We start from the raw sequence: 13,729 nt of genomic DNA on the forward strand, positions 1-13,729 counted from the left end.
ATTTGCAGCACCGTGGCATATTTACACACATTATAACTATAAACCTCAGTCAATATAAACAATAGGGCCTCAACTAATAATATAATGCTATCACCCTCAGGTTTTGGGTCCCATCAGTTCATTGCCAGTCCTGTACATCATCGTCCTCTTCTTCTCCTGTCTTCTGTGGAGTCAGACTGCACAGTGGTATCCAGTGGGGGATTTATTACTATCCTCCTCCTGGTCAGTTACTTATTAAAACACTTGATACTGCTGACGGATTCACTCAGGTCTTTGGTCTTTACTTTGATCTTTGCTGATGTCATCAGGACTTGGTTTGGCCCTTCTCATCTGTCAGACACCGTCTCTTTTAGTATACGTCTCCGGGCTGTACACAGCACCTCATGCTGTGAGCCTGGGGTGATATCCCACGTAGACGGATTAGTGGAGTTTTATTGTGACTACCACAAACCCTCCGCATCTGTCCTCTTCCTCTGGCAAGTTACTTGTCTGGGCGGCTGCTTAGAATTGTGACACTGCCGTCAGTTCATGATAAACGCGTTGTACTAGCTCAGGCTGCGCCTGCCGCATCTCAGTGATGGAGTTCATCATATTAAAAGTCTTTCAGTTCAGGTTTACTGGCACTTGCCGGGGACCCCCAACCCTTGTCAATTGCTAAAATAAATACTAATCTGGTGATAACATCACCCGCATACACTATAAGCGTTGTTGTAAGTACATACAATAATAATGACAGGCCCTTAAACGACAAACAAACACCTTTATATAAGAAAAACTTCTCGGTTACACTGGACAGGGCACCTAGAAGATGTGTAATTACTGGGTACACTGTATTTGAACTTGGTGTCACACTTTCCAGCAGGATTTATATCTTATTCTCAGCTGATTACCTGGAACAGCTCCTATTCACAGAAATATACACAGATTCCACATGTTTATCTGACAAGTGTCTCAAACCAATCCCCCCCCCCCTACTCTGGTTCGTTCTACCTGGGAAGGCCTCTCAAGGTCTGTTCTCTTTATGGGAGGCGGGTATGATAAGGTTGGCACCGGTCTGCCAGGACTGTTCTGTAGGCAAATCAAACAGCTCTAACAGAATTTAGCAGCATCAGCTGTAAAGCCTGGGACATACCAATTAGATCTTACCAAATCGATCCTTGCAGTCTTGGGGCATATGTGAGGTCATACACCATCAATACAAGTGCGATCAAGAGTGCCTTGGGTGCTACCGGTTTACCTTCCTTTATCCGTCCACATTCTGTCAGAATCTGGTTCTTACGCCTTCCGCTCCCAGTTGGACTCTTCCTGTGGAGAACAAGCTTTTCATCGCATAATCAGTAATTGATCTTAATCAGATAATTAATTTGAAGAAAAACATTAACAATGACAGATTTATGTTAAACTTTCACACTGGGCAGTAACTAAAACGGATACCTACAAACTGATTCTTCTTCTCTTTATATATATCTATACATACACATATACACTGCACAGAATTCTCTGCTCTGAAATTTTCCTTTCACAACAAAAATATTTTCAAATGGGAATCTTCTTGCACTGAGAAGTTATCATTTACACAAACATAATACTGACGCCTCCAATAGTCCAATGCTGAGGCTGGTCCAGAACTTTACATAAAACTTAACCTCAGTATTTAATATTCCCACAACCCTTTTTGAATATCATTATTAACCCCTTCCCGCCATTGGACGTATATGTACGTCCTGGAAAGCATTGACTTCCCGCAAAATGCCGTACAATGTTTGGCACCGGCTCAGAAGCTGAGTCGGTGCCATCATCACCGGATCTCAGCTGTATCTTACAGCTGACATCCGACTGTAACGGTGGGGACCGAACTAGGTTAACCCCTTCCCGCCCTAGCCACTTTTGACCTTCCTGACAGAGCCTCATTTTTCAAATCTGACATGTTCACTTTATGTGGTAATAACTCTGGAATGCTTTCACCTATCCAAGCGATTCTGAGATTGTTTTCTCGTGACACATTGCACTTTAAGTTACTAGCAAAATTTGCTCGATATGTTCTATATTTAATTGTGAATAACACCGAAAATTAGCGAAAAATTGCAAAAATTAGCATTTTTCTCAATTTAAATGTATCTGCTTGTAAGACAGGCAGTTATACCACACAAAATGGTTGCTAATTAACATCACCCATATGTCTACTTTAGATTGGCATCGTTTTTTGAACATCCTTTTATTTTTCTATGACATCACAAGGCCTACAACTTTAGCAGCAATTTCTCACATTTTCAAGAAAATGTCAAAAGGCCATTTTTACAGGGGCCAGTTCAGTTGTGAAGTGGCTTGGAGGGCCTTATATATTAGAAACCCCCAAAAAGTCACCCCATTTTAAAAACTTCACCCCTCAAAGTATTCAAAACAGCATTTAGAAAATGTCTTAACCCTTTACACATTTCACAGGAATTAAAGCAAAGTAGAGGTGGAATTTACAAATTTCATATTTATTGGCAGAAATAAATTTTTAATACTATTTTTTTATTACACAGAAGGTTTTAGCAGAGAAATTCAACTCAATATTTGTTGCCCAGTCTCTGCAGTTTTAGGAAATATCCCACATGTGGTCGTAGCGTGCTACTGGAATGAAGCACAGGCCTCAGAAGCAAAGGAACACCTAGTGGATTTTGGGGCCTTATTTTGTTAGAAGGGCTCTTGCAGTGACAAAACAGTACAAATCCCCCAAAAGTGACCCTATCTGGGAAACTAGACACCTCAAGGAAATTATCTAGGGGTATGGTGAGCATTTTGACCGCACAGGTTTTTTACAGAATTTATTGGAAGTAGGCCGTGAAAATTAAAATCAACATTTATTCAAAGAAAATTTAGGTTTAGCTATTTTTTTTCTCATTTCCACAAGGACTGAAGGAGAAAAAGCACCGTAAAATTTGTAAAGCAATGTCTCCCGAGTAAAACAATACCCCACATGTGGTAATAAACGGATATTTGAACACAGGGCATGGCTTAGAAGGGATGGAGTGCCATTTGGCTTTGGGAGATCACATTTAGCAGGAATGGTTTGAGAGGCCTTGTCACATTTACAAAGCCCCTGAGGGGACTAAACAGTGGAAACCCCCCACAAGTGACCCCATCTGGGAAACTAGACACCTCAAGGAAATTATCTAGGGGTATGGTGAGCATTTTGACCGCACAGGTTTTTTACAGAATTTATTGGAAGTAGGCCGTGAAAATTAAAATCAACATTTATTCAAAGAAAATTTAGGTTTAGCCATTTTTTTTCTCATTTCCACAAGGACTGAAGGAGAAAAAGCACCGTAAAATTTGTAAAGCAATGTCTCCCGAGTAAAACAATACCCCACATGTGGTAATAAACGGATATTTGAACACAGGGCATGGCTTAGAAGGGATGGAGTGCCATTTGGCTTTGGGAGATCACATTTAGCAGGAATGGTTTGAGAGGCCTTGTCACATTTACAAAGCCCCTGAGGGGACTAAACAGTGGAAACCCCCCACAAGTGACCCCATTTCGGAAACTACACCCATTGAGGAAATTATCTAGGGGTATAGTGAGAATTTTTAGTTTTGTTTTAGGTGTTTTTTTTTACAATTTTTAAATGATCAAATTTTAAATGGGGCTGGTCAGTAGAAAAATTAATAATTGGTCATGGCCAGTATGGGAGACAGAAAAGGTGAATAATGAATAAATAAATTAAAAATCCAAGGAGGTATGATATATTTTGAAACATTGGTTCATGCACAGGCCGGGATTTGTGGGACATGTCTCACAATGGTATGTGGTGTCCTTACGAATGCCTCGCTTGGCACACACACGGCATTTTTTTTGGGGCTTCTTTTTTTTTTCAGTGGGGGGGATTTCTGTCGGGAAATGCTGGCCGGGAATTATCCTACTGACGGAAGAGCCAGATGAACTGCCCTCTCCTTCCTGGTTACCAAACATCAGGGACTTTATGACCTTTTCCTGAAATTGCAGGAACGTACCTCCACTGCTGGCATATCTATAGAGGACAAAGGCGTTGTATAAAGCCATCTGTGTAAGATGCACAGACAGCTTCTTATACCATACTCTGGTCTTGCGCATGGCGTTGTATGGTTTTATAACCTGGTCGGACAGGTCAACACCACCCATATACTTGTTGTACTCCTGTACACAATATGGTTTTGGGACTTGGGAAGTGGATCCACGTACAGGGACTAGGCTGCATCTGCTGTCGTGTATGCTGGTCAGTATAAGGACGTCCCTTTTATCCTTATACTTTAGGAGGAGCAGATTGTCGCAGCAGAAAGCTTTGCTCTCTCCTAATTTTAGGATCTGACCCAGCAATGTTTTGGGGAGGCCCTTCTTATTTTTGCGGATTGTTCCGCATACCAAGGTGGATCTGGACAAGAGAACTTTTACTAAGGGGACACTGTTATAAAAGTTGTCCAGATAAAGATGATAGCCTTTCCCAAGTAAAGGATGGATAAGATCCCATACGATCTTTCCACTAATTCCAAGGAAAGGGGGGCATTCTGGGGGATCTATATGGGAGTCTTTTCCCTCATAGACCCTAAAGGAGTAGGTGTAACCGGTGGCACTTTCGCACAGCTTGTAGAGCTTTATGCCGTACCGGGCTCTTTTATTGGGTAGATACTGCCTGAAGTGCAGTCTACCCTTGAAGCTGACTAGGGATTCATCTACCGAAATATTTTGCTGGGGGGTATAAACGTGGGAAAAAATTTGGGAGTAGTGGGCAATCAATGGTCGTATTTTATATAGCCTATCAAAATTTGGGGCCTGTGGGGGTGGGCACTGGCTATTATCATTGTAATGAAGGAATTTCAGGATGGCTTCGAAGCGCTTCCTTGGCATTACTGTGCGGTAAATGGGGGTGTTATATAAAATATCAAGGGACCAATAGTCTCTAATCCTAGGCTTTTTTATTAGGCCAAAACTTAAAAATATGCCCCAAAACTTCCGCAATTCCACTAGGTTTGTGGGGGTCCAATTTTGGCTTCTCCCATAATAAGAGTCAGGGTTCTGGGCGATAAATTGTTCCGCATAGATGTTGGTCTGCTGGACCATTAACGCTAAAAGGGAGTCTGAAAAAAAAAGGTTAAAATAATCAATGGGGCTGAAACCCGTCATTTCAATTTGAATGCCTGAGCGGGCTGTAAACTCAGGCACCTGGGGGGTATAATTCTCTGCAGCTTCCCAGGTCAGCTCAGGCAGATCAGGAACTACGGCTCTTCTACGCCGACTGGGGGGTGCAGATTCAGAGTCACTGGATGCAGAGGAAGATGGAAGCACGAACTGCTCCTCACCTTCACTTGCGCTGTCCGTGTCGGAACACAGCATTGCAGATGCTTCCTCGGCTGAAAAGACTCTTTTGGCCATACTGAAAAACTTGTGCTACCTAACTAACTAAAAACAGGTTAGTGGGCACAAAAGGGCAGAAAAGCGGCAGATCGCTGGTTTTTTTGAACTTACGCACTGTATTTATTCCTGTCTCCATCTCTCACAAGCTCTCTGACAGGAAAGAGCTTGTCAGAGACGGAGATGCCGGCAAACCACTGCTCCTGCGCTGTGATTGGCCTGTCAGTACTGACCAATCACAGCTCGTTTCCGGCACAGGGACCACTCTGATTGGTCCTGTTTGAATCCTGCTTTGTGATCGGGACGCTGTCACCATGTCTGTTGACATGGTGACAGTTTGAAGCTTGGGCATGCACAGCTTCCCCATGGCTCCTCTATCCCCCCCACGGGTGCAATAGGCAGGCACCACTGCTACTGCGCTGTGATTGGCCTGTCAGTACTGACCAATCACAGCTCGTTTCCGGCACAGGGACCACTCTGATTGGTCCTGTTTGAATCCTGCTTTGCGATCGGGACACTCTCACCATGTCTGTTGACATGGTGACAGTTTGAAGCTTGGGCATGCACAGCTTCCCCATGGCTCCTCTATTCCCCCCACGGGTGCAATAGGCAGGCAACACTGCTCCTGCGCTATGATTGGCCTGTCAGTACTGACCAATCACAGCTCGTTTCCGGCACAGGGACCACTCTGATTGGTCCTGTTTGAATCCTGCTTTGCGATCGGGACGCTGTCACCATGTCTGTTGACATGGTGACAGTTTGAAGCTTGGGCATGCACAGCTTCCCCATGGCTCCTCTATTCCCCCACGGGTGCAAAAGGCAGGCACACACCGCTCATACTCGGAGCTGGCTCCCGGCCGCTTTCGGAAGGAGACGCCGAGGTGGCCTTGCTCGTGCAACTCCAGGTGGGCTTGAGGCTTCCGAAAATGCCATAAAAAAAAAAAAGATTTTTTTATTATGAAGGTAGAAAAATCAGCGGGACCGACCCGCGAGCGAAGCCGACGGGGAGTTCCAGGAGGTCGGCATGAGTTGGCCGTGCATACCGCTAAAGCCCTGGAACTCCGCCGCCGGCGCTGCAAAGCTCGTACACGGCTGCAACCGGGCTGGCACGGCTTCCCCATGGCTCCTCTATCCCCCCAAGGATGCCATAGGCAGGCACACGCCGCTCATAACCGGAGCGGGCACACCGCCGCTGACATGCATCCTTCGCGGACCGGAAGTGCTTGTCAGCCGGCTGGACACAACGGGACTCGCCGCGGGCGCTGCGGAGCTCCCACAAGGAAGCTGCCGGTATGCACAAGCTCCCACGGGGCCCCTCTATCCCCCCACAGGTGCCATAGGCAGGCACACACCGCTCATACTCGGAACTGGCTCCCGGCCGCTTTCGGAAGGAGACGCCGAGGTGGCCTTGCTCGTGCAACTCCAGGTTGGCTTGAGGCTTCCGAAAATGCCATAAAAAAAAAAAAGATTTTTTTATTATGAAGGTAGAAAAATCAGCGGGACCGACCCGCGAGCGAAGCCGACGGGGAGTTCCAGGAGGTCGGCATGAGTTGGCCGTGCATACCGCTAAAGCCCTGGAACTCCGCCGCCGGCGCTGCAAAGCTCGTACACGGCTGCAACCGGGCTGGCACGGCTTCCCCATGGCTCCTCTATCCCCCCAAGGATGCCATAGGCAGGCACACGCCGCTCATAACCGGAGCGGGCACACCGCCGCTGACATGCATCCTTCGCGGACCGGAAGTGCTTGTCAGCCGGCTGGACACAACGGGACTCGCCGCGGGCGCTGCGGAGCTCCCACAAGGAAGCTGCCGGTATGCACAAGCTCCCACAGGGCCCCTCTATCCCCCCACAGGTGCCATAGGCAGGCACACACCGCTCATACTCGGAACTGGCTCCCGGCCGCTTTCGGAAGGAGACGCCGAGGTGGCCTTGCTCGTGCAACTCCAGGTTGGCTTGAGGCTTCCGAAAATGCCATAAAAAAAAAAAGATTTTTTTATTATGAAGGTAGAAAAATCAGCGGGACCGACCCGCGAGCGAAGCCGACGGGGAGTTCCAGGAGGTCGGCATGAGTTGGCCGTGCATACCGCTAAAGCCCTGGAACTCCGCCGCCGGCGCTGCAAAGCTCGTACACGGCTGCAACCGGGCTGGCACGGCTTCCCCATGGCTCCTCTATCCCCCCAAGGATGCCATAGGCAGGCACACGCCGCTCATAACCGGAGCGGGCACACCGCCGCTGACATGCATCCTTCGCGGACCGGAAGTGCTTGTCAGCCGGCTGGACACAACGGGACTCGCCGCGGGCGCTGCGGAGCTCCCACAAGGAAGCTGCTGGTATGCACAAGCTCCCACGGGGCCCCTCTATCCCCCCACAGGTGCCATAGGCAGGCACACACCGCTCATACTCGGAACTGGCTCCCGGCCGCTTTCGGAAGGAGACGCCGAGGTGGCCTTGCTCGTGCAACTCCAGGTTGGCTTGAGGCTTCCGAAAATGCCATAAAAAAAAAAAGATTTTTTTATTATGAAGGTAGAAAAATCAGCGGGACCGACCCGCGAGCGAGGCCGACGGGGAGTTCCAGGAGGTCGGCATGAGTTGGCCGCTCCTACCGCTCTTGCCCTGGAAGTCCACAGCGGGCGCTGCAGAGCTCCTACACGGCTGCCCCCGGTCTTGCACAGCTTCCCCATGGCTCCTGTATCCCCCCCACGGGTGCAGGCACACGCCGCTCATACACTCTGGGGCTGGTTGACAGCCCAGGTGACATGCCACCTCCTAGCCGACCGGAAGTACATGTCAGGCGGCTTGGGACATAGTGGGACCCCCCCCCCCCCGCTGGCGCTGTGGAGCTCATACACTGTTGCCACCGGGCATGCACAGCTTGCATACGGCTCCTCTACCCCGGGCTGCAATGGGCAGCACACCCCGCTCATACACTCTGGAGCTGGCTGACAGCAACTGCTGCTGATAATGATGATGACGATAATGTGCAAAGGGTTATCTATCGGCGGACAGTATCACACTCTGGCCCTGGAACTGTGCCACGGTCTGCCTCTGCTGTTCACTACCGCCTCTGACATTTTTGAACATACCCCACTTTAACTTGATTTTAAATGTTTCACTTTCAAATGTTTCACTTTCAGTAGCAGAAATGCCATTCTTTGACATTTGGGCCTTTTTATTGTCACTGCTGCTTGGTCACCAAATGGATCTCCTTGGATTGAGGCCTAGTCCTCTCCCCACCGCCCTGGAACTCTGCCCCGGCCTACGCTGCCTGCCGTCACACCCCTGGCCCTGGAACTCTGCCCCGGCCTACCTCTGCTGTTCACTACCGCCTCTGACATTTTTGAACATACCCCACTTTAACTTGATTTTAAATGTTTCACTTTCAAATGTTTCACTTTCAGTTGCAGAAATGTCATTCTTTGACATTTGGGCCTTTTTATTTTCACTGCTGCTTGGTCACCAAATGGATCTCCTTGGATTGAGGCCTAGTCCTCTCCCCACCGCCCTGGAACTCTGCCCTGGCCTACGCTGCCTGCCGTCACACCCCTGGCCCTGGAACTCTGCCCCGGCCTACCTCTGCTGTTCACTACCGCCTCTGACATTTTTGAACATACCCCACTTTAACTTGATTTTAAATGTTTCACTTTCAAATGTTTCACTTTCAGTTGCAGAAATGTCATTCTTTGACATTTGGGCCTTTTTATTTTCACTGCTGCTTGGTCACCAAATGGATCTCCTTGGATTGAGGCCTAGTCCTCTCCCCACCGCCCTGGAACTCTGCCCCGGCCTACGCTGCCTGCCGTCACCCCCTGGCCCTGGAACTCTGCCCCGGCCTGCCTCTGCTGCTCACCACCGCCTCTGACATTTGTGAACATACCCCACTTTAACTTGATTTTAAATGTTTCACTTTCAAATGTTTCACTTTCAGTAGCAGAAATGGCATTCTTTGACATTTGGGCCTTTTTATTTTCACTGCTGCTTGGTCACCAAATGGATCTCCTTGGATTGAGGCCTAGTCCTCTCCCCACCGCCCTGGAACTCTGCCCCGGCCTACGCTGCCTGCCGTCACCCCCTGGCCCTGGAACTCTGCCCCGGCCTGCCTCTGCTGCTCACCACCGCCTCTGACATTTGTGAACATACCCCACTTTAACTTGATTTTAAATGTTTCACTTTCAAATGTTTCACTTTCAGTAGCAGAAATGTCATTCTTTGACATTTGGGCCTTTTTATTTTCACTGCTGCTTGGTCACCAAATGGATCTCCTTGGATTGAGGCCTAGTCCTCTCCCCACCGCCCTGGAACTCTGCCCCGGCCTACGCTGCCTGCCGTCACACCCCTGGCCCTGGAACTCTGCCCCGGCCTGCCTCTGCTGCTCACCACCGCCTCTGACATTTTTGAACATACCCCACTTTAACTTGATTTTAAATGTTTCACTTTCAAATGTTTCACTTTCAGTAGCAGAAATGTCATTCTTTGACATTTGGGCCTTTTTATTTTCACTGCTGCTTGGTCACCAAATGGATCTCCTTGGATTGAGGCCTAGTCCTCTCCCCACCGCCCTGGAACTCTGCCCCGGCCTACGCTGCCTGCCATCACACCCCTGGCCCTGGAACTCTGCCCCGGCCTGCCTCTGCTGCTCACCACCGCCTCTGACATTTGTGAACATACCCCACTGTAACTTGATTTTAAATGTTTCACTTTCAGTAGCAGAAATGTCATTCTTTGGCATTTGGGCCTTTTTATTGTCACTGCTGTTTAGTCACCAAATGGATCTCCTTGGATTGAGGCCCAGTCCTCTCCCCACCGCCCTGGAACTCTGCCCCGGCCTACGCTGCCTGCCGTCACCCCCTGGCCCTGGAACTCTGCCCCGGCCTGCCTCTGCTGCTCACCACCGCCTCTGACATTTTTGAACATACCCCACTTTAACTTGATTTTAAATGTTTCACTTTCAAATGTTTCACTTTCAGTAGCAGAAGTGTCATTCTTTGACATTTGGGCCTTTTTATTTTCACTGCTGTTTGGTCACCAAATGGATCTCCTTACCTACCAGCAATCACCCTGGAACTCTGGCTGGGCATGGGGATGCAAGTTGCTCCCGCTGACTCCCACCGGGACCTACCTGCAATCACCCTGGAACTCTGGCTGGGCATGGGGATGCAGGTTGCTCCCGCTGCCCCCCTTCCACCCCACCGGGACCTACCAGCAATCACCCTGGAACTCTGGCTGGGCATGGAGATGCGGGTTGCTCCCCCTTCCACCCCACCGGGACCTACCAGCAATCGCCCTGGAACTCTGGCTGGGCATGGGGATGCAAGTTGCTCCCGCTGACTCCCACCGGGACCTACCTGCAATCACCCTGGAACTCTGGCTGGGCATGGGGATGCAAGTTGCTCCCGCTGCTCCCCTTCCACCCCACCGGGACCTACCACCAATCACCCTGGAACTCTGGCTGGGCATGGAGATGCAAGTTGCTCCCGCTGCCCCCCCACCGGGACCTACCTGCAATCACCCTGGAACTCTGGCTGGGCATGGGGATGCAGGTTGCTCCCGCTGCTCCCCTTCCACCCCACCGGGACCTACCACCAATCACCCTGGAACTCTAGCTGGGCATGGGGATGCAGGTTGCTCCCGCTGCCCCCCCACCGGGTCCTTCCAGCAATCACCCTGGAACTCTGGCTGTGCATGGGGATGCATGTTGCTCCCGCTGGCCCCCAACGGGACCTACCTGCAATCACCCTGGAACTCTGGCTGGGCATGGGGATGCAGGTTGCTCCCGCTGGCCCCCCACCGGGACCTACCTGCAATCACTCTGGAACTCTGGCTGGGCATAGGGACACAGGTTGGTCCCGCTGCCCCCCCTTCCACCCCACCGGGACATACCTGCAATCATCCTGGAACTCTGGCTGGGCATGGGGATGCAAGTTGCTCCCGCTGCCCCCCCCACCGGGTCCTTCCTGCAATCACCCTGGAACTCTGGCTGGGCATGGGGATGCATGTTGCTCCCGCTGGCCCCCAACGGGACCTACCTGCAATCACTCTGGAACTCTGGCTGGGCATAGGGACACAGGTTGGTCCCGCTGCCCCCCCTTCCACCCCACCGGGACATACCTGCAATCACCCTGGAACTCTGGCTGGGCATGAGGATGCAGGTTGCTCCCGCTGCCCCCCACCGGGACCTACCACCAATCACCCTGGAACTCTGGCTGGGCATGGGGATGCAGGTTGCTCCCGCTGCCCCCCCACCGGGACCTACCACCAATCACCCTGGAACTCTGGCTGGGCATGGGGATGTAGGTTTCTCCCGCTGCCCCCCCACCGGTACCTACCACCAATCACCCTGGAACTCTGGCTGGGCATGGGGATGCAGGTTGCTCCCGCTGCCCCCCCACCGGGACCTACCACCAATCACCCTGGAACTCTGGCTGGGCATGGGGATGCATGTTGCTCCCGCTGGCCCCCAACGGGACCTACCTGCAATCACCCTGGAACTCTGGCTGGGCATGAGGATGCAGGTTGCTCCCGCTGCCCCCCCACCGGGTCCTTCCAGCAATCACCCTGGAACTCTGGCTGGGCATGAGGATGCAGGTTGCTCCCGCTGCCCCCCCACCGGGACCTACCACCAATCACCCTGGAACTCTAGCTGGGCATGGGGATGCAGGTTGCTCCCGCTGCCCCCCCACCGGGTCCTTCCAGCAATCACCCTGGAACTCTGGCTGGGCATGGGGATGCATGTTGCTCCCGCTGGCCCCCAACGGGACCTACCTGCAATCACCCTGGAACTCTGGCTGGGCATGAGGATGCAGGTTGCTCCCGCTGCCCCCCCACCGGGACCTACCACCAATCACCCTGGAACTCTGGCTGGGCATGGGGATGCAGGTTGCTCCCGCTGCCCCCCCACCGGGACCTACCACCAATCACCCTGGAACTCTAGCTGGGCATGGGGATGCAGGTTGTTCCCGCTGCCCCCCCACCGGGACCTACCACCAATCACCCTGGAACTCTGGCTGGGCATGGGGATGTAGGTTTCTCCCGCTGCCCCCCCACCGGTACCTACCACCAATTACCCTGGAACTCTGGCTGGGCATGGGGATGCAGGTTGCTCCCGCTGCCCCCCCACCGGGACCTACCACCAATCACCCTGGAACTCTGGCTGGGCATGGGGATGCAGGTTGCTCCCGCTGCCCCCCCACCGGGACCTACCACCAATCACCCTGGAACTCTAGCTGGGCATGGGGATGCAGGTTGCTCCCGCTGCCCCCCCACCGGGTCCTTCCAGCAATCACCCTGGAACTCTGGCTGGGCATGGGGATGTAGGTTTCTCCCGCTGCCCCCCCACCGGGACCTACCACCAATCACCCTGGAACTCTGGCTGGGCATGGGGATGTAGGTTTCTCCCGCTGCCCCCCCCCCACCGGTACCTACCACCAATCACCCTGGAACTCTGGCTGGGCATGAGGATGCATGTTGCTCCCGCTGGCCCCCAACGGGACCTACCTGCAATCACCCTGGAACTCTGGCTGGGCATGGGGATGCAGGTTGCTCCCGCTGCCCCCCCCACCGGGACCTACCACCAATCACCCTGGAACTCTAGCTGGGCATGGGGATGCAGGTTGCTCCCGCTGCCCCCCCACCGGGTCCTTCCAGCAATCACCCTGGAACTCTGGCTGGGCATGGGGATGTAGGTTTCTCCCGCTGCCCCCCCACCGGGACCTACCACCAATCACCCTGGAACTCTGGCTGGGCATGAGGATGCAGGTTGCTCCCGCTGCCCCCCACCGGGACCTACCACCAATCACCCTGGAACTCTGGCTGGGCATGGGGATGTAGGTTTCTCCCGCTGCCCCCCACCGGTACCTACCACCAATCACCCTGGAACTCTGGCTGGGCATGGGGATGCAGGTTGCTCCCGCTGCCCCCCCACCGGGACCTACCACCAATCACCCTGGAACTCTAGCTGGGCATGGGGATGCAGGTTGCTCCCGCTGCCCCCCCCACCGGGTCCTTCCAGCAATCACCCTGGAACTCTGGCTGGGCATGGGGATGTAGGTTTCTCCCGCTGCCCCCCCACCGGGACCTACCACCAATCACCCTGGAACTCTGGCTGGGCATGGGGATGTAGGTTTCTCCCGCTGCCCCCCCCACCGGTACCTACCACCAATCACCCTGGAACTCTAGCTGGGCATGGGGATGCAGGTTGCTCCCGCTGCCCCCCCACCGGGTCCTTCCAGCAATCACCCTGGAACTCTGGCTGGGCATGGGGATGTAGGTTTCTCCCGCTGCCCCCCCACCGGGACCTACCACCAATCACCCTGGAACTCTGGCTGGGCATGAGGATGCAGGTTGCTCCCGCTGCCCCCCAC

Source organism: Rhinoderma darwinii, chromosome 3, assembly GCF_050947455.1.
Source record: "Rhinoderma darwinii isolate aRhiDar2 chromosome 3, aRhiDar2.hap1, whole genome shotgun sequence".
NCBI lineage: Eukaryota > Metazoa > Chordata > Amphibia > Anura > Rhinodermatidae > Rhinoderma > Rhinoderma darwinii.